The sequence below is a fragment of the Lepidochelys olivacea genome (genome assembly GCF_965140295.1).
Source record: "Lepidochelys olivacea isolate rLepOli2 genome assembly, chromosome: 11".
NCBI lineage: Eukaryota > Metazoa > Chordata > Testudines > Cheloniidae > Lepidochelys > Lepidochelys olivacea.
This window is the reverse complement of record NC_140421.1, coordinates 80,631,070-80,651,730: the sequence shown is the minus strand read 5'-3', so window position 1 is coordinate 80,651,730 and position 20,661 is coordinate 80,631,070. Positions and strand designations below refer to the sequence as shown.

Below are 20,661 nucleotides of genomic sequence, written 5' to 3'. Positions count from 1 at the left end.
TACATAGATCTTCCTAAAACCAGGATTCCCTTCCTGTCATTTATAAGTAGGAAGACTCCTTTATGTCACTCTGGCAATAGATTCATAGATTCATAGATATTTAGGTCAGAAGGGACCATTATGATCATCTAGTCTGACCTCCTGCACAATGCAGGCCACAGAATTTCACCCACCACTCCTAAAAAAGACCTCACACCTATATCTGTGCTATTGAAGTCCTCAAATTGTAGTTTGAAGACCTCAAGGAGCAGAGAATCCTCCAGCAAGTGACCCGTGCCCCATGCTACAGAGGAAGGCGAAAAACCTCCAGGGCCTTCCAATCTGCCCTGGAGGAAAATTCCTTCCCGACCCCAAATATGGCGATCAGCTAAACCCTGAGCATATGGGCAAGATTCATCAGCCAGATACTACAGAAAATTCTTTCCCGGGTAACTTGGATCTTACCCCATCTAAAAACCCATCACAGGCCATTAGGCCTATTTACCATGAATATTTAATTACCAAAACCATGTTATCCCATCATACCATCTCCTCCATAAACTTATCGAGTTTAATCTTAAAGCAAGATAGATCTTTTGCCCCCACTACTTCCCTCGGAAGGCTATTCCAAAACTTCACTCCTCTGATGGTTAGAAACCTTCGTCTAATTTCTAATCTAAATTTCCTAGTGGCCAGTTTATATCCATTTGTTCTTGTGTCCACATTGGTACTGAGTTTAAATAATTCCTCTCCCTCTCTGGTATTTATCCCTCTGATATATTTATAGAGAGCAATCATATCTCCCCTCAACCTTATTTTAGTTAGGCTAAACAAGCCAAGCTCCCTGAGTCTCCTTTCATAAGACAAGTTTTCCATTCCTCAGATCATCCTAGTAGCCCTTCTCTGTACCTGTTCCAGTTTGAATTCATCCTTCTTAAACATGGGAGACCAGAACTGCACACAGTATTCCAGGTGAGGTCTCACCAGTGCCTTATATAACGGTACTAAAACCTCCTTATCCCTACTGGAAATACCTCTCCTGATGCATCCCAAGACCGCATTAGCTTTTTTCACAGCCATATCACATTGGCAGCTCATAGTCATCCTATGATCAACCAATACTCCAAGGTCCTTTTCCTCCTCCGTTACTTCTAGTTGATGCGTCCCTAGCTTATAACTAAAATTCTTGTTATTAATCCCTAAATGCATGACCTTACACTTCTCACTATTAAATTTCATCCTATTCCTATTACTCCAGTTTACAAGGTCATCCAGATCCTCCTGTAGGGTATCCCTGTCCTTCTCTAAATTAGCAATACCTCCCAGCTTTGTATCATCTGCAAACTTTATTAGCACACTCCCACTTTTTGTGCCCAGGTCAGTAATAAAAAGATTAAATAAGATTGGTCCCAAAACCGATCCTTGAGGAACTCCACTGGTAACCTCCCTCCAACTTGACAGTTCACCTTTCAGTAGGACCCGTTGTAGTCTCCCCTTTAACCAATTCCCTATCCACCTTTCAATTTTCCTATTGATGCCCATCTTATCCAATTTAACTAATAATTCCCCATGTGGCACAGTATCAAACGCCTTACTAAAATCTAAGTAAATTAGATCCACTGCGTTTCCTTTATCTAAAAAATCTGTTACTCTCTCAAAGAAGGAGATCAGGTTGGTTTGGCACGATCTACCTTTTGTAAAACCATGTTGTATTTTGTCCCATTTACCATTGACTTCAATGTCCTTAACTACCTTCTCCTTCAAAATTTTTTCCAAGACCTTGCATACTACAGATGTCAAACTAACAGGCCTATAATTACTTGGATCACTTTTTTTCCCTTTCTTAAAAATAGGAACTATGTTAGCAATTCTCCAATCATACGGTACAACCCCTGAGTTTACAGATTCATTAAAAATTCTTGCTAATGGGCTTGCAATTTCTTGTGCCAATTCTTTTAATATTCTTGGATGAAGATTATCTGGGCCCCCCGATTTAGTCCCATTAAGCTGTTTAAGTTTCGCTTCTACCTCAGATATGGTGATGTCTACCTCCATATCCTCATTCCCATTTATCATGCTACCATTATCCCTAAGATCCTCTTTAGTCTTATTAAAGACTGAGGCAAAGTATTTGTTTAGATATTGGGCCATGCCTAGATTATCCTTGACCTCCACTCCATCCTCAGTTTTTAGCGGTCCCACTTCTTCTTTCTTTGTTTTCTTCCTATTTATATGACTATATAACCTTTTACTATTGGTTTTAATTCCCTTTGCAAGGTCCAACTCTACTTGACTTTTAGCCTGTCTCACTTTATCCCTACATATTCTGACCTCAATAAGGTAGCTTTCCTTACTGATCCCTCCCTTCTTCCACTCCCTATATGCTTTCTGCTTTTTCTTAATTACCTCTCTAAGATGCTTGCTCATCTAGCTTGGTCTACAACTCCTGCCTATGAATTTTTTCCCCTTTCTTGGGATGCAGGCTTCCGATAGCTTCTGCAGCTTTAATTTAAAATAATCCCAGGCCTCCTCTACCTTTAAACCCATAAATTCTTCAGTCCAATCCACTTCCCTAACTAATTTCCTTAATTTTTGAAAGTCAGCCCTTTTGAAATCAAAAACCCTAGTTGCAGATTTATTTTTGTTAATCCTTCCATTCAGTTTGAACTGAATTAGCTCATGATCACTTGAGCCAAGATTATCCCCTACAACCATTTCCTCTATGAGGTCCTCATTACTCACCAAGACCAAATCTAAAATGGCATCCCCTCTAGTCGGTTCAGCAACTACTTGCTGAAGGAATCCATCAGCTATCGCATCTAGGAAAATCTGAGCCCTATTATTATTACTAGCACTCGTCCTCCAGTCTATATCTGGGAAGTTAAAGTCTCCCATGATCACACAGTTTCCATTAGTATTTACTTTATTAAAAACATTAAAAAGGGCTCTATCCATATCCAAATTAGATCCCGGCGGTCTATAGCACACCCCAAGCACTATCCCAGGGGAGGCTCTAATAGTTATCTTCCCCAATTTAATTGTTGCCCAGACAGACTCAGTCATATCCATTTCATCGCTTCTTATTTCTTTACATTCTATCTCATCATTGATATACAGTGCTACTCCACCACCTTTACCTTTATTTCGGTCTTTCCTAAACAGCACATACCCTTCAATACCTGTAGCCCAATCATGACTACTATTCCACCAGGTCTCTGTTATACCTATAATATCTGGTTTCACTTCCTGCACCAGTAACTCTAGTTCCTCCATTTTGTTACCTAGGCTCCTTGCATTAGTGTACAAACATCTTAATTTTTGCTGTTTGGCCTCACTCACATTCTGTACCCTATTAGGCACAGTTATTTTACTACCAGTATAACCTATTAGACTTGTATCTACACTGCCCTTCCTCCTACCTACAGCTGTATCCACTCTTACTTCATTTTCTTTCCACTCTATGCTAAATTCTGGCGTGGAGATTACCTGGACATCTCCCAACCATCTCCCCCAAATTCCTAGTTTAAAGCTCTCTTAATCAGTTGTGCCAGCCTCCATCCTAGAAGTCTATTTCCTTCCCTACTCAGATGAAGTCCATCCCGAGAGAACTGTCCTCTATCCATGAATGCCTCCCAATGGCCATACATCCCAAAGCCCTCCTTATAGCACCACTGCCTAAGCCATCTATTGATAGTCATAATCTTGTCACACCTTTGTTGCCCTTCTCTAGGAACAGGCAGAATCCCACTAAAGATCACCTGAGCCTCAATTTCCTTAAGCGTCCTCCCCAGCCTAGCATAGTCTCCCTTAATACTTTCCAGCGAGAATCTAGCCGTATCATTTGTTCCCACATGAAGGATAATTAGGGGATTCTTTCCCGCTCCCTTTAGAATCCTTTTCAACCTCAGGTCTACATCCCGTATCTTAGCACCTGGAAGACAGCACACCCTCCTATTTTCTGGATCAGCTCTGGTTACAGGCCTATCTATTCTTCTCAGTAAAGAGTCCCCAATCACATAGACCTGCCTTTTCCTAGTGACGGTGCTATTCTCCAGTCTATCCCCTGTTCCCTCTGGCTGCAAGTTCTTTCCATTCCCATTCTCCCTTGTAATCCTTTTTAACCCATCCTGTATCCTCCTGGGGCTCATATTTGGTGTAATCTCCATTAACTCTTCCCCTTTTCCTATAGGACTAACCGCTCTTCTCTTCTTCCTTGCCCTGTCACCTTCAGTGACTACCTGCTGAGCCCCTTCTTCATTTTCCAACTCTGCAAACCTATTCTGAAGCTCTATTTCTCCTTCACTAGCCCGTCTTTTCCTCTGCCTAGTTCTTTTAGTCACATGCTTCCACTGACCACTTTCCTCACCCAGTCTCCCCTCAGAATTCCCTAGTCCTGCTTCCATCTGCAAGTCTGAACTTTGCCCTTCAGATACCTCATGTCTTTGCTCCATAATCTGCTCAAACCCCTTCCTAAACTCTACCAGACTTTCCACCTGCATCTCCAAACCTCTGATCTTTTCCTCCATCAGCTCTATCAGACGGCATTTCATGCAGACAAAACACTTACCAGGTGCCCCCTCCAGGATCATGTACATACCACAGCAATGTAGGGGCCTGAAAAGTTTCACAGGTTTTATACTCCTGGGGGAATTGACTGAAAATGGGACCAGTTAACTAACAATAGGAACAATAGGCCTACAGCAACTTTAACAACTTTACTACACATTCAGGCTGCTACATTTGTGCCTCTAGCCTGCCTCCTGCATAATAAAAAGCCCGACCCTTACACGCCAGAGGGACGTCTTTCTCTCTTGCTTGTTGGGACGCACATCGGTACAGTGCCCTCCCCCCGCCGGTGAACCCGCAGGCGCCCATGCCTGCCCCTCCCCGCCCGGTCTCTGAGGCTGCGCCAGCAGGGCCCGCTGGAGCCCCCGCGCTGCCTCCTCGGCTGCCTGGGAAGCGGCTCATGTCCCTGGCCCCAGCAGCAGGGAGGGGCAGAGGGCTCCATGCGTTGCCCTGGCTTCCAGGCACCGCCTCCGACAGCTCCCATTGGCCGGGAACAGGGAACCGCAGCCAATGGGAGCTTCGGGAGAGGTACCTGGAGGAGCAGCAAGGCAGCACACGGAGCTCTGTGCCCTCACCTCCCCCCCCCCGCCCCCCCGGGCTGCAGGGACATGGTTCTGGCTGCTTCCCGGAGGGGAGCGGCATGGGGCGGGGCGGGGCCAGGGCCAGGGGCGGGGCAGACAGACAGGGAGCCTGCCCTGGCCCCAGTGCATGCCGCTGCCACCCTGGAGCCACTCTAGGCAAGTGGCGCCGGGCCGGAGCCTGCACCCGTAACCTCTCCTGCACTCTGCACCCCAACCCCCTGCCGCACCCCGCACCCCTCCTGCACCCCAACCCCCTGCCCTGAGCCCCCTGCCTGCACCCCAACCGCTTGCTGCACCCCAACTCCCTGCCCTGAGCCCCCTGCCGCATCCCACACCCTTCCTGCAGCCCAATTCCCTGCCCTAAGCCCCCTCCTGCACCCCAACCCCGTGCCCTGAGCCCCCTGCCTGCCCCCAACCCCCTGCTGCACCCCAACTCCCTGCCCTGATCCCCCTGCCTGCACCCCAACCCTCTGCCACACCCCGCACCCCCTGCCCTGAGCCCCCTGCCTGCACCCCAATCCCTTGCTACACCCCAACTCCCTGCCCTGAGCCCCCTGCTGCATCCCACACCCTTCCTGCAGCCCAACCCCCTGCCCTAAGCCCCCTTCTGCACCCCAACCCCGTGCCCTGAGCCCCCTGTCTTCCCCAACCCCCTGCTGCACCCCAACTCCCTACCCTGATCCCCCTGCCTGCACCCCAACCCTCTGCCACCCCATACCCCAACTCCCTGCCTTGAGCCCCCTGCCTACCCTGCATCTCAACTCCCTGCCCTGAGCCCCCACCACACCCTGCACCCCTCCTGCACCCCCTGAGGGCAGGGAGGGGGCGGAGTTGGGGTGGGGACTTCGGGGAAGGGGTTGGAATGAGGGCAGGGCAGGGAAGGGGTGGGAAGAGGCGAGGCAGGGGCAGGGCCTCATGGAAGGGGTGGAGTGGGGGCGGGGCCAGGGGCAGCAAGGGGGTGTGTCAGTGATGTGGCCCTCAGGCCAATGCACTAGTCCTCATGTGGCCCTCGTGGTCATTTGAGTTTGAGACCCCTGGTCTAGGTACACTACATCCAGTGGATCACTCTTCTCCACTTTTGTTGACCCCCTCAAAGAACTTTAGTAGATTAGCAAAGCGCGATTTCCCTCTACAAATGCTGCGTTGACTTTCCCCCAATAAATCATGTTCACCTATGTGCCTGGTAATACTAGAGTTCTTTACTAGAGTTTCCACCTATTTGTCTGGTACTGAAGTCAGGCTCACCAGCCTGTAATTGTCAGGATCATCTCTTGAGCCTTTTTTTTTTTAAATAAGAATTTTCTCCATCACCCCCATTGAGAACTGTGATGTTCACAACACACACACACACACACACGTCAAATACTAACAAAAATACTTTTGCTTGAAGCGTAACATGACTTTGTTTCTTAGAATCCAAAACCTTTAAACACAAGAACCCAAAACAGAGAGGGGCTGCTCCCTAAGGCAGTAGGCACAACTTCCACCTTGAAGGGTTCTACAGCTTGGTCTCCAGCACAAGCCCAAATGTCTACACTGCAATTTAAAATGCCCTTAGTCCAAGCCCTGCAAGCCTGAGTCAGCTGGCATGATCCACCAGTGGATTTTGAATTGCAGTGTAGGCATATCCAAAGAGAAGTAAGGTTGCTCAGAAGTAACTAAGAAGTGCTCAGCATGTTGAAGGCCCAGGCCAATACACAGGAGACACAATGATAAATAGTCTCTGCCCACGTCTGCAGCGTCTCTGTCTACCCATGTGCGGCACGGACGGGCACTGACCTGCTATGGAAATCGCTGACTCTCACTCCTGGTTGAGTCGGGGGTTCCTGACACAGCAGGACACTTTCTGGTTGGACTCTTCTGTTAGAACAATGGCAATCTCTGTTTGAAACAGGCCACCAGCCTCTTGGGATATGTTTTCAGAAGCTGATGGTAAGAGCTGCCCCTGGAGATCTCTCCACTGAGCCTCAGGCTGTGGATACCATCCGGATGATCAACACACCACCTGGATCCCTCCATCCTGATGTCCCTCCACAGAGATGTCAGGAGCAGAACCCAAACCTACAGAAGAAATAAATGTACTTGTGATAATCCTACAGTGCCCAGTAATGAGCCAAAAGATTTATTACAGCGTTATCAAAAGCCATTTCCTCTCAAACTAATAATTGAATGGGAGACCACGAGTGCGTTAGGTAAGTTAATCTGGTCAGCTTCCGATTTGATACACAGTAAAATTAATGTTAATGTCAGGGCTTTTTCTTGCTCCAGTTTAATTAAACTGATTTAGTTAATCAAGTGCAAATTCCTGTGTGGACACTCTTAAATCAAGAAGAAATTCACTCAAGCTAAATCAATATAAGTCATTTCTAAACCCATGTAAGTATCCACAAAGAGGTTTGCACTAGTTCACTGAAACCAGTGCACATGTACATGTAGACAAGCCTTAAATAATACACAAATAAAAATCGTCATTCTAAGGGAGTTCAAGTTGCCTTGGCCTCCATTATCTAGTGTTTGTGATTTTGTTTTGCTCAGTGTATTTCCTGGCTTTCAGAGGTACCAAATTTTCTGCTACCCACTTCTGGCATTCTCCAGGGGGCCTGGCCCATCCACTTTTCAGTATGGGCAGAACCCGTGCCCCTCCCTTTCCTCCCGAGGCCATGCTCCCCAGCCAGGCCAGAAGCTGGAGCCCAGCCAGCTCTGGGGAGACACACACCCACCACCTGCACTGGGTGGGGGCCAGGGAGGCAGGGACATGGGCAGGGGGCTGCTCTCAGGCCCCCCCACCCCTGGCAGATGGAGGAGCCCAGGCTCCCCAGCCCAGTTTCTGGCTTCCAGCTTGGCCAGGGGCCGAGGCCTTGAGGGGGAGAGAAGGGGTAGGGGCAGGGAACTACAGGCCAGTCAGCCTCACCTCAGTCCCTGGAAAAATCATGGAGCAGGTCCTCAAGGAATCAATTCTGAAGCACTTAGAGGAGAGGAAAGTGATCAGGAACAGTCAGCATGGATTCACCAAGGGCAAGTCATGCCTGACTAATCTAATTGCCTTCTATGACGAGATAACTGGCTCTGTGGATGAAGGGAAAGCAGTGAACGTGTTGTTCCTTGACTTTAGCAAAGCTTTTGACACGGTCTCCCACAGTATTCTTGCCAGCAAGTTAAAGAAGTATGGGCTGGATGAATGGACTACAAGGTGGATAGAAAGCTGGCTAGATTGTCGGGTTCAACGGGTAGTGATCAATGGCTCCATGTCTAGTTGGCAGCTGGTATCAAGTGGAGTGCCCCAAGGGTCGGTCCTCAGGCCAGTTTTGTTCAATATCTTCATAAATGATCTGGAGGATGGTGTGGATTGCACCCTCAGCAAGTTTGCAGATGACACTAAACTGGGAGGAGAGGTAAATATGCTGGAGGGTAGGGATAGGATACAGAGGGACCTAGACAAATTGGAGGATTGGGCCAAAAGAAATCTGATGAGGTTTAACAAGGACAAGTGCAGAGTCCTGCACTTAGGACGGAAGAATCCAATGCACCGCTACAGACTAGGGACCGAATGGCTCGGCAGCAGTTCTGCAGAAAAGGACCTAGGGGTTACAGTGGACGAGAAGCTGGATATGAGTCAACAGTGTGCCCTTGTTGCCAAGAAGGCCAATGGCATTTTGGGATGTGTAAGTAGGGGCATTGCCAGCGGATCAAGAGACATGATCGTTCCCCTCTATTTGACACTGGTGAAGCCTCATCTAGAGTACTGTGTCCAGTTTTGGGCCCCACACTACAGGAAAGATGTGGAAAAATTGGAAAGAGTCCAGCGGAGGGCAACAAAAATGATTAGGGGACTGGAACACATGAGTTATGAGGAGAGGCTGAGGGAACTGGGGATGTTTAGTCTATGGAAGAGAAGAATGAGGGGGGATTTGATAGCTGCTTTCAACTATCTGAGAGGGGGTTCCAAAGAGGATGGCTCTAGACTGTTCTCAGTGGTAGCAGATGACAGAACAAGGATTAGTGGTCTCGAGTTGCAGTGGGGGAGGCTTAGGTTGGATATTAGGAAAAGCTTTTTCACTAGGAGGGTGGTGAAACACTGGAATGCATTACCTAGGGAGGTGGCGGAATCTCCTTCCTTAGAAGTTTTTAAGGTCAGGCTTGACAAAGACCTGGCTGGGATGATTTAATTGGGGATCGGTCCTGCTTTGAGCAGGGGGTGGGACTAGATGACCTTCTGAGGTCCCTTCCAACCCTGATATTCTATGATTCTATGATTCTATGATTCAGGGCCACAGAGGGGATGGGGCCTCGTGGCCCCCGCCCCTTTTAGGAAGAATATGTCACCCCTTACTGGTGCTGGTGACTTTGCAGTGGGAATAAGGAGGGGGCTGTAGCCAGTTAAATGGGGAGGTGGTCGCTCTGTGGGGTTTGCAGAGAGCAGCAAAAGAGGGCACTGAAGGGGTTTGTTGGGGAAAGTTCACTGGCGCCGAAGACGACCAGGAGCACCCAAGACTCAAAGCTGCACTGGATCTCTGCCCAGGATCCCTGAACTCTGACTGTAGCTGCAGTGCTGTGTGTCTGCCCTCTCGTATTGTGGTACCACTGGGCCCGTGTTGGCTCGAACCCCGTTTTCCTGTTCCCACTATGTTCTCCCCTGTTGTTTGTCTACCTTCATCCTTCTGTAAGTCAATATTTCCCTTTCCTATATTTGTGGTACTATTCTGGGGTGTGTGCATTTACCCTGGGGGATGGGGGGTGGGGGGGTTGGAACAGGTGCCCTTATGGTGGAAGGGAATTACCCTGCTGTGCTCCACAAAATACTTGTCAGTGCAGAATTAAGGCTGCCCAGCAGTCCCTTGTCCCTTTCCAAAATGCAGAGAGCAGCTAAACTTAAATTTCTGAAATGCAAGAGATACAAAGTAACAGCACCCACCACCCCAGCCGTGCCCCCTGATCTCTGCCTCCTGGGCTGGCAACAGGTGCTGGAAACAGTTCAATAAGGGTGGTGCCATCATACACAGGCATGAGGAAGGGCTAGGGAAGGTGCCGTTGCTGGTGTTGTGTTTCTCGGATTTGGATTCCAGCATCTATCTGCCTGCACTCCCACTGCCTTCCCCATGTTCAGAGTCGCCGTACTGACTGGGGGAGGGATTCATTCGAGCAGGCTGGCAGAGCTGTCACTGTGATAAGAGGAGAGGTGTGTGTACCTTGAGGGATCACATACGTGTCTTATTTCAGTGCTGAGGTAGACTGTGTCAGCAGAACTGCCCAGAGGCGTCTTCTTGCCACGGGGTCTGTCAGCAGTCTGGTGTTCACGGCACCTGACCTAAGCCTCCTGTCACGGTCACAGAATTAGCTACACCTGACCCCTGGCTGGTCTGTCTGGCAGCACTTTCAGGGGTTAGACCTCCTGCCTTCACCTGTCCTCGTGGAGAATTCCTCAGCTCTCCCACTCTTGGACCAGGCCTGGGCTACAGGACTCTCTGTATCAACCACTGTTACTCTGTGGGTGCCAGACACCAGCCGAGATCAATCCCCACTGGTGACATCAGTGAGGGGAGGATCAGAGCCATCGTCTGGCACCCTGATGTGCACAAAAACGTTCTAATAACTATCTGTTAGTATCACGTGACCTTTTATTGGTGTCTGTGTGTCTCATTAATCCCTGGCTCTAATGACCCTAAATTTAGCTCTCTAACACTACCCCAGAGTCCAGTGAGCCACAGCAATTTTCAAGACAACCCTGAGCTACAGACTAGGGACCGAATGGCTAGGCAGCAGTTCTGCGGAAAAGGACCTAGGGGTGACAGTGGACGAGAAGCTGGATATGAGTCAGCAGTGTGCCCTTGTTGCCAAGAAGGCCAATGGCATTTTGGGATGTATAAGTAGGGGCATAGCGAGCAGATCGAGGGACGTGATCGTTCCCCTCTATTCGACATTGGTGAGGCCTCATCTGGAGTACTGTGTCCAGTTTTGGGCCCCACACTTCAACAAGGATGTGGATAAATTGGAGAGAGTCCAGCGAAGGGCAACAAAAATGATTAGGGGACTGGAACACATGAGTTATGAGGAGAGGCTGAGGGAGCTGGGATTGTTTAGTCTGCAGAAGAGAAGAATGAGGGGGGATTTGATAGCTGCTTTCAACTACCTGAAAGGGGGTTCCAAAGAGGATGGCTCTAGACTGTTCTCAATGGTAGCAGATGACAGAACGAGGAGTAATGGTCTCAAGTTGCAGCGGGGGAGGTTTAGATTGGATATTAGGAAAAACTTTTTCACTAAGAGGGTGGTGAAACACTGGAATGCGTTACCTAGGGAGGTGGTAGAATCTCCTTCCTTAGAGGTTTTTAAGGTCAGGCTTGACAAAGCCCTGGCTGGGATGATTTAACTGGGAATTGGTCCTGCTTCGAGCAGGGGGTTGGATTAGATGACCTTCTGGGGTCCCTTCCAACCCTGATATTCTATGATTCTATGAGTGTGGGTCTGGATTTTAGAGCCCTTAGGAAAAACAGCTGTTAACAGTCAACTAGAATAAACCTCAACCAGAGCAGAGCTGCTGCCCCACTAAAATGAGATAAATCAGGTGTCATCTCACAATGGCCCCTCTGACTCCACTTATTACCCTGTTGAAGACGTCAAAGTATCACAAGTTACTGACCTGCCACCTGCAGTTCCAATAAAGCTTCTTCATAAGTGACACGGGACTGAAAAAAGCACGTGTACTGTCCCTTGTCGGAGAGTCGGATATTGTATATTCTCAGGGAAACTCTCCCATTGGTGATGTCATCGCTCAAGAGCTCAGTTCTTCCTCGATATTCCGGCATCTGCTCTCCATACTGATCCTGCCCATCACGGTACAGAGTACGGGGATCTGAACCTTCTCAGTTCCATGTTCTCAGCGCTCATCCTGGGGGAGAGGTGGCAGGGCAGGACGGCCTCATCCCCTAGGGAGGCAGTGACTGGATGGTCAGGTCCAATCACTGTGAACTGTGCTGTGAAATGTACAATGGAAAAAGGAAATGAAATAGGCGAGAGGCTGGAGGTGGCATTAATTCAGCAGTAAGATATACAGTAAGAGAGTACCCTGCATTAGCAGTGAACACCATGTACCCAGGCAGCGCTCTCGACATGTCTGTGAGTGTAGAGAGTCACAGGTTTGGCCTCTGACTTCCTCTGGGTCTGCTCAAGGAATGTCCCCTTAGGTCTCAAGCCTTCAGCCATCACCTCTCTCTGGGCAGGGATCCATGTCCTTCTCTCACCACACTGAGGTTTTACAGCTCCCGGCAATTCACCGTGGTTTTCCCAGCAGGCCTGAGAAAAGTCCAGCACCTGCATTTTGCCTTCTCTTCCAGAGCTACGAACAGCATGTGTGAGCGGTTACCAGTAATCAAATCGCACTTCCAAAGCAGAGCAAAAGCCTGACAGAGAAAACGTATCGTAAATCAAAGGTCTGAACACGTTATGCTTATACCAAATGATTCTCATCTGGCACATGGGACTCTTTAAAAATGTCTATAATGGTATCCCTCTTGCTTAACAGGTGATGTCAGTTTGTAGCCCAAAATCCCAGGTCTCTTCTCAGTTTAAATAAAGGATTTAACCAAAAATTGTTCTCTTCAACTTCTGGGAGCTGGTCTGAATTACTTTAAGCAGTTTCCCCTCTGGGTGGTTGTGATAGGATCCCCAGAGTATAACCTGGAACTGGGACCTGGAGGATGGGGACATGGGCCTGGGGCTGCTCTCTGTGCCCCCCACACACACACTGCAGGCATGTGGAGAGTCTGCCATGGCTCCCCACAGCTGCCTATGCAGCTCTTATCATAGCTCAGCTGTGGCTCCAAGACCCTGCCCTGGAGCCAGGTTGGGGAGAGCTGCGTGGGCAGCTTTGGTGAGCCTAGGTCCCTCCAGCTGCACTGAGTGGAGATCCAGGGGGCAGGGACACGGGCAGAGGCTGCTTTTGGCAGCTTCCAGAATTGGCCAGTGGTGGGGACTCCAGGGGAAGAGGAGCAGCGGGGCAGGCCCTTGGGGGGAAGGGGAGGGGCCTCAGGGGGTGCGGGCCCCCGGTCCTCCCACTTTTGGGAAGGCTCCAACGCCCTTGGTTGAAATTCTCTAAGCTCTTCAACTAAAATCACATTATTTTAGGTAAAATATAGAACAGATATATTAACTGCAGAAGTGGTTCTCAAACTGTGGGTCGGAACCCCAAAGTGGGTCATCACCCCTTCTTAATGGGGTTGCCAGGGCTTGTTTTGGACTTGCTGGGCCCTGGGGTCGAAGTCAAAGCCCAGGCCCCACCATCCAGGGCTGAAGCCAAAGCCCAAGGGCTTCAGCCCTTGGTGGTGAGGCTCAGGATACAGATCACGCACTTGGGGCTGAAGCCCTTGGGCTTCAGCTTTGCCCCCCTCCCCCACCAAGGCAGTGGTGTGCAGACTTCAGTCCCCCCCCCCAGGAGTCATGTAGTAATTTTTGTTGTCAGAAGGGGGTCACGGTTCAATGAAGTTTGAGAACCTCTGAACTACAGAAAGATAGATTTTAGGTGATTATAAGTAGCAGGCAGAGAGATCAGAGTAAATTACATACAAAATAAAATCACAGTGTAAAGTGTACAGACTAAGCAAGATTTGAATCAAGTAGTTTCTCACCCTAACTGATGTTACAGGCAGCTCACAGTTCTTAATACACAGGCTGTATTCTCTTTCAGCCTGGGACCAATCTCCCCAGTTCAAAGTCTCTGTCTTCCGTCAATCTTCGAGGTGTTCAGAGAGGGGAGCAGAGAGGCCCAGCTGGGATGTCATCATCCCTCACTTATATTTTCTCTCCACATGCTAGAAAGATCCTTGAGGTGACGTGGGGGTTGGTAGCCGCTGTGGCATGCGTGCCCTCTATGAGAAGCCTATGGGAGAGTGGATTCTTCTTGATGGCCCATCAACACCTGTCTGGCCAGTGACGCTTGCTCCTTTGTTGTCATTGAAAGGCTAGCTCTGGGTGTCTCCCACTTACCACATATTTCAGTAACAAACCTATAGCGATGGTACATAGAATTCAACAGGATATTCAACAGATCAAGGGAAAGTGTGGGACCCCTACTGAATAGTGGAGGCAACCTAGTGACAGATGATGTGGAAAAAGCTGAAGTACTCAATGCTTTTTTTTGCCTTGGTCTTCACAGACAAGTCAGCTCCCAGACTGCTGCACTGGGCAGAACAGTATGGAGAGGTAGTGAGCAGCCCTCTGTAGTGAAAGAACTGGTTAAGGACTATTTTAAAAAGCTGGACATGCACAAGTACATGGGTCCAGATCTAATGCATCTGAGAGTGCTGAGGGAGTTGGCTGATGTAATTGCAGAGCCATTGGCCATTATTTTTGAAATCTCATGGCAATCGGGGGAGGTCCCAGATGACTGGAAAAAGGCAAATATAGTGCCCATATTTTAAAAAGGGAAGAAAAAGAACCCAGGGAACTACAGACCGGTCAGCCTCACCTCAGTCCCTGGCAAAATCATGGAGCAGGTCCTCAAAGAATCCATTTTAAAGCACTTGGAGGATGGAGCTTGGCTGTTCTCAGTGGTGGCATATGACAGAACAAGAAGCAATGGTTTCAAGTTGCTGTGGGGGAGGTCTAGGTTGGATATTAGGAAACACTATGTTTGTCAAGCCAGGCCTTAAAAACCTCTAAGGATGGAGATTCCGCCACCTCCCTAGGTAACCCATTCCAGTGCTTCACCACCCTCCTAGTGCAATAGCCTCTGGCATGTAATCTGCTCCTTGGATTGTGCAACTGAATGACACTAGCCAATATCTCCAGTCCCAGACACAACCCTAGGAACCTCCATCTTCCAGCGTCCAGTTATACCCACTGGACACTGCAAGCTGATATGAGTTCATCAATTTAATAAAGAAATTGATATGTACCAGGCTTGTTATTCCAAGGGGAGTCTCTGACACACTCCAAACCAAACACACTGCTTCAGGTAGAATAAACAAACAGATTTATTAATTATGGAGATAAATTTTAAGTGATTATAAGGCAAAGCATAACAAGTCAGATTTGGTCAAATGAAATGAAAGCAAAACGTATTCTAAGCTGATCTTAACACTTTCAATGCCCTTACAAATGTAGGGCATGACTACACTTGCAGATGTAGAGTGCTTTGAGTTAAACCAGCCTTTACAGAGCATGGCAGGGAAAGCGCTGCAGTCTGTCCACACTGACAGCTGCAAGCGCACTGGCGTGGCCACATTTGCGGCACTTGCAGCGGCATGGGGAGCGGTGCATTCTGGGCAGCTATCCCAGCATGCAAGTGACTGCAACGTGCTTTTCAAATGGGGGGGGAGTGTGGCAGGGAGTGTGTTGTGTGTATGTGGGGGGAGAGAGAGAGTGGGTTTTTGCGGGGCTGAGAGCATATCGGCATGCTGTCTTGTAAGTTCAGACCCCCTTTCCCCCCACCCCTCTCTTTCTCACACACACACACAGCATTGCACAGTAATGGTTGCTTTATAAGCAGCCGGCTGTCAGAAATGGAGCTTTGAAAGGGCATATCCGCATTCCTGCAGTGATTCCAAACAATGAGAAGAGTGGCCACTTGCCTGAAGGGGATTATGGGACATTTCCGGAGGCTGATCAGAGTGCAATAATGCAACACCTCGTTCACACTGATGCCCGGGCATTTCAGCCGAGGCACAGCAAGCATTAATCTTCCTGTGGAGGTGGATTACCAGGAGCGCTCCAGCTGCAGAGTCCAGGCACTCTAAGTGCCTTGCCAGTGTGGATGGGTCGTGAGTTAGAGTGCACTGGGCTGCTTTAATGCGCTCTAACTTGCAAGTGTAGCCATGCCCTTAGATGCTTCTCACCACAGGCTGGCTGGTTGCTCTTCAGCCAGGCTCTCCCCTTTGATCAGCGCTTCAGTCGCTTGGTGGTGGTGTCTGTAGGTGTAGGTGGAAGAGAGAGAGCATGGCAAACGTCTCTCCCGTTTATCCTGTTCTTTTTTCCTCTTGGCTTTGTCCCCTGCACCCCTTCAGAGTCAGGTGAGCATTACCTCATCACAGTCCGAAACTGACCAAAGGAAGGAGGGGTGACTCACTCGAGAGTCCAACAGATTCTTTTGTTGCTGCCTAGGCCAGTGTCCTTTGTTCCTGTGAGGCTGGGCTGGGTTTGTTTCATACCTGCCCTGATGAAGTGTGAACTGCCCCTCTGCTCTTGGATAGTTTTTGCCTGGGCTCATTTTAAGCCAGGAGAATATGTTTTCAGCCTCATAACTACATACATGAAATTATAACCTATAACATTACTAGAACGTTACTTGTAACAACAATTACTATAACATTACTGTAACAAGGATGCTCAGTGCATCTTGAGCCTTCCGAAGACACCCAACATGACAAACTTTGCATTGGATACCACACAATCATTTTACAAGGATGAACATGGGGTGCTTGGTGTTCCCCCGAGTTACAGAGCGTCACACCCTCCCCGATGGAGGAGATTATAGTCCTAAGCCCACAAAACTACATATAGATACTATTTATCAAGGGGTACAAAGATATACAGTACATGCATCATGTTAATTTGATAGTCCCCAAAATATTGCATGTGGTTCCAATGTCGGTCACCCAGAGTTCACATGTGAATGTTATACACTGTCCCTATTATCTCTGAATAGGGCTCCTTGGGTATAATGGATACTGGGGGGTCTGGTTCTCTGATACACCAAGGACTTTTCATGCTGCAACAGCGTGAGGGCCTCTCCAACTGGTGTAGGGATGGTGTAAGGGCCTGCAAGGTGTAAAGATATGAAAATTGATCGTCATCACTATGCAGGTAAAGTTACAGGTCAGATAATGGAGAGGGAGAAGGCGGCAGATAGAAAAGTGCTGGAGGCAGAGAACCAGCCATTGTGGAACTGCACAGAAAAGGGGGGGGGAGGCGTGTCTATGGGCAGAGACGCAGCAAGAGCTGGTTAAATTAGCAGGATGGAAACCACAGCAGGAGGAACCAAAATGCCTGAGTAGTTGTGGGAGCAGCCCCGGGGTGGAGTGGGACATAAGGTCTTCACCAAGGGCACAGAATGAAGAAGCCAGTAAATATCCTCACATCCCCATTGTGAGATGAGGTCTCGCTCTCGGCCCTAGTTAGATGTGCCTAGTGCAATGTGAATAACTTGTGGGTTTTCATTTCATAACCAGAGAGACGGGGATTCATAATTTGTTTGTGGCTTAAGAGTCTGTTCTGTGATTTACACAGTCCAGCTGTATAATCTATAGGAATTGGGTAGTGTCCCTTTAAATAGTATGAGAGCCCTACAATGATGGTCACCATTTTCTATGTCTTAGAAGCTTCTAGTCAGAGCAGCAGCATGCGTATAGCTAGGCCTGACAACAAGACTGTATATAGGTAGCAAACACGGTTACTGGCGACCCAGCTGTTCCCTGTGGTTGCTCCACGTTGCTGGTTGTTGGCAGGTTGCGCAGATGTGGTTTATAAGAAAAGGCAGTGAGGTAAGATGGGTGTTAGTGACCAGCAATAGAACAGCAGCAAACCCAGCGAGAAGGCCGGAGCTCCTACCTGACACCAGACTGTGAACCTGTAGAGCGAGGCAGAGAGCGACGTAGCCGGGCAGAGCGGAGCTCACTGTGGAGCCGGGAGAGAACAAGGGAACCTTCCCCATCATCGTAGCTGGGTCTGGGGAACAGGAGAAACAACAAACAAGACAGCGAGTGAGTGGGACGTGGTGACAGCGACACAGGGCAGTGGGGAGGAGGTAACAAGCCAACCATGCTCCAGAAGGGAAGGGATTTCCCCCACAGGTCTTGCCTGCCTGGCTCTGAGCAGGGTCAGATGTTGTGGAGCTGTCTGGTCTATTAGATTGTAAGGAACTTTCCAGGGCAGGGATGGTCCCTGACTATTGGTGTGTCCAGGGCCCGGCCCAATGGGGTATCTCGCTTGGGGCATTTAGGCACTACTGTAGAATGGGACGTATTAAGGAAAACAAGCCAGCATGGTATGAATGGCCACTGATTGCTGTGGGGAAAAGTGGCTCCATCGCCTGACCACACCTGTCCCAGGTGAAGGCTCTCTGGGGATCTCTCAATGAGCAGATGAGTCCCTGGCCCTGGTGATTTTACATGTCAGTGACCCACCCTCATTGGCTCCAGCCTTGGTGCAAAGGTCGGATGAATTCAGAACAGGGTCACCCCGGCTCTTTGCCCCCTGGGATCTGAAACATTTAAACCTCTCTCAGGGTGCATCTGCACTGCAGGTGGGAGCGAGCTTTCCGTGGGTGTAGACAGACACATGCTAGGTCTGCTCGAGCTAGTACACTAAAACTAGCAGTGTAGCTGGGGTAACCCGGGCAGCAGCTCGGGTTACCTGCCTGAGAACAACCCCGCCTGGACCCCCTTAGGTATGTACTTGAGAAGATAGCTTGAGCCACCGCCCACGCAACCCCCCCGCTACACTGCTGTTTTTATTGCACTAGTGTTAGTCACTCAGGGCACGCTGCACCCAGCCGTGCGGCTCCTGCCAGGCCGTGCAGTGGTCAGTGTGAACCAGACTGTGCCCGGGACTTTCCCTAGACTGGGACAGCTGCCAGCCAGTGTTTTCCACAGAGCGGCCAGCATTGGCCAGGAAGGGAGCCTGACCAAGGCTCCAGGGCACAGACTCAAGGCCGCCACCACCCCACCACCACTCCCCTTGTGACTCCCACTGACAGGGCTCTGGGGCAGGTGAAGCACCCCCTGCCCTGGCAGACACCCATAGGATGAGTGCCAGCAGTAACAGCACCTGCCATCCCTCGGGGCAACGGCCCCGCAGACTGGCAAGGGGCTGATAGGGGTACACTGACAAAGGTTTTGCTCATCTTGTCTTTCACCCCCTCACTCTGGAACTTCAGTTTAGTGACTTAATAATAAAGGGGAAGAAGGGGGGCAGAATCACAAACAAATAACCCCCGCATCACAACATCACATAAGGAAAACTACACATGGTGATTACTGGCCAATCAACATCTAACATCACTGAACAGAACCAATGAGTGCCAATGAGCCCAGCACTGTGCCAACCCAGTCCGCATTCAGATGAACGGAGCAATCTCTGCATTTGCAGGGACATTCCCACAGCCAGATTTACATTCAAAGTCAGGAGGCACCGGTTTCTCCTAAGAATTCCTTCAGTGCGGCCTGTTGGTGCCAACAGCTCATCTGAAGGGTCAGTGCTGTATGTGAGGTCTCAGACCAAGCACTGTAGCAGGGGATCCAGTGCCCAGAGCACCCCTCCCTGCCGAATCCTGGACAGAAGCTTTGAACCCGTGCCCATCTTTGTTAGGGGGCTCTCAGAGTCTCTGACACCCGCGGCCGTTCCTTACGGAGAGTTGCACCATAAATCCCCCTCTCACTTACCGAGGCTGCTGCCCCCACTCTGCACAGGGTGTCACAAAGCCGGGTGGTTGGGACCAGACTCTTCATGGTTGTTTTTGTTACATTTGTAGCCGAATTGACTGAGCTGAGCACTCTCCCCTCCTGTCCCTTCACTCCCTGCAAAACAAAAGTACAAAAAGCATCAGAAACTAACGGTCTGCATCCCTGGCTGAGTGGGGCAGAGAGGAAATTCCTCTTAAAGGAACAACCCAACCCACAGGGCCCTGAGCTGGAGGGAATTAGCCTGGTAGGGGTAGTTTGCTGGGGGTGCCAGTGTAGGCAGGGCTGGTGCAAGGATGTTTTGGAGCCCTAGGCGAAACTTCTACCTTGCACCCCCCTCCGCCCTGAAGCGCCCCCCTTGCGGCAGCTCCCCAGCGCCCCCTCGGGGAGCCGTCCGGCAGCTCCCCTCCTCCCCTCGGCCTGGGGAACGCGTGCTGCACCTCCCGCCCCAGCTCACCTCTGCTCCGCCTCCTCCTCGAGCAGGCCACCGCCGCTGCTTCTCCCGCCTCCCAGGCTTGCGGGCCAATCAGCTGCTTGGTGCGCAAGCCTAGGAGGGAGAGAGGCAGAGCAGGGCGGGGCTCAGGGGAGGAGCCGGAGCAGACGGGAGCCGGGGTGGGGAGCGGTTGCCCTGTGTGCCGCCCCCCGTTACTTGCTACAGGTGACCTTCCCCGCGCCCCCCTGCCCCAGCTCACCTCCGCTCCATCACTTGGCGCCCTAGGCGACCGCCTAGTTCTCCTAGTGGGCCCTGCACACCCCCAGGGATGGCCCTGCATGGGAGAGTGCTCTAAAATATTTATTCTAGTAACTGAAGTTAGGCTGACTGGTCTATAGCTCCCTGTGTCCTCTTTGTTCCCCTTTTTAAAGACAGGTACAGTGTTTGCCTTTCTCCAGTCCCAGGGTCCACATCCATCCTCCATGAGTTCTGAGAGGCAGGGCCGTCCCTGGGGGGGTGCAGGGCCCGGGACAACTCCCACCACCACCACCCCAGGCCCTTCTCCCAAACCCCCACCACACCTCTTCCCATCTCTGCTCTGCCCCCATTCCACCCCTTCCCCAAGCCTGTGCCCCTTTCTCTCCTGAGTGACACCGGAAATTAGTGAGGAGGGGCGTAGCGGAGTGGAGTGGAGCAGGGCCGGACACTGCCGCTG

General features: G+C 50.1%; 1 pseudogene across 1 annotated transcript in view; it reads right to left on the bottom strand.

Moving 5' to 3' along the window:
• The window catches only part of LOC311528451 (butyrophilin subfamily 1 member A1-like), a 29,061-nt pseudogene extending 9,441 nt beyond the window's left edge, over positions 1 to 19,620 (bottom strand). The window contains exons 1-4 of the transcript in view: positions 19,496 to 19,620; positions 17,664 to 17,780; positions 11,761 to 12,094; positions 6,906 to 7,187 (exon numbers count right to left, since the gene is read on the bottom strand). The product of the transcript in view is annotated as a butyrophilin subfamily 1 member A1-like (transcript). The remainder of the gene's footprint in view (positions 1 to 6,905; positions 7,188 to 11,760; positions 12,095 to 17,663; positions 17,781 to 19,495) is intronic.
• Positions 19,621 to 20,661: the final 1,041 nt, after the last annotated feature.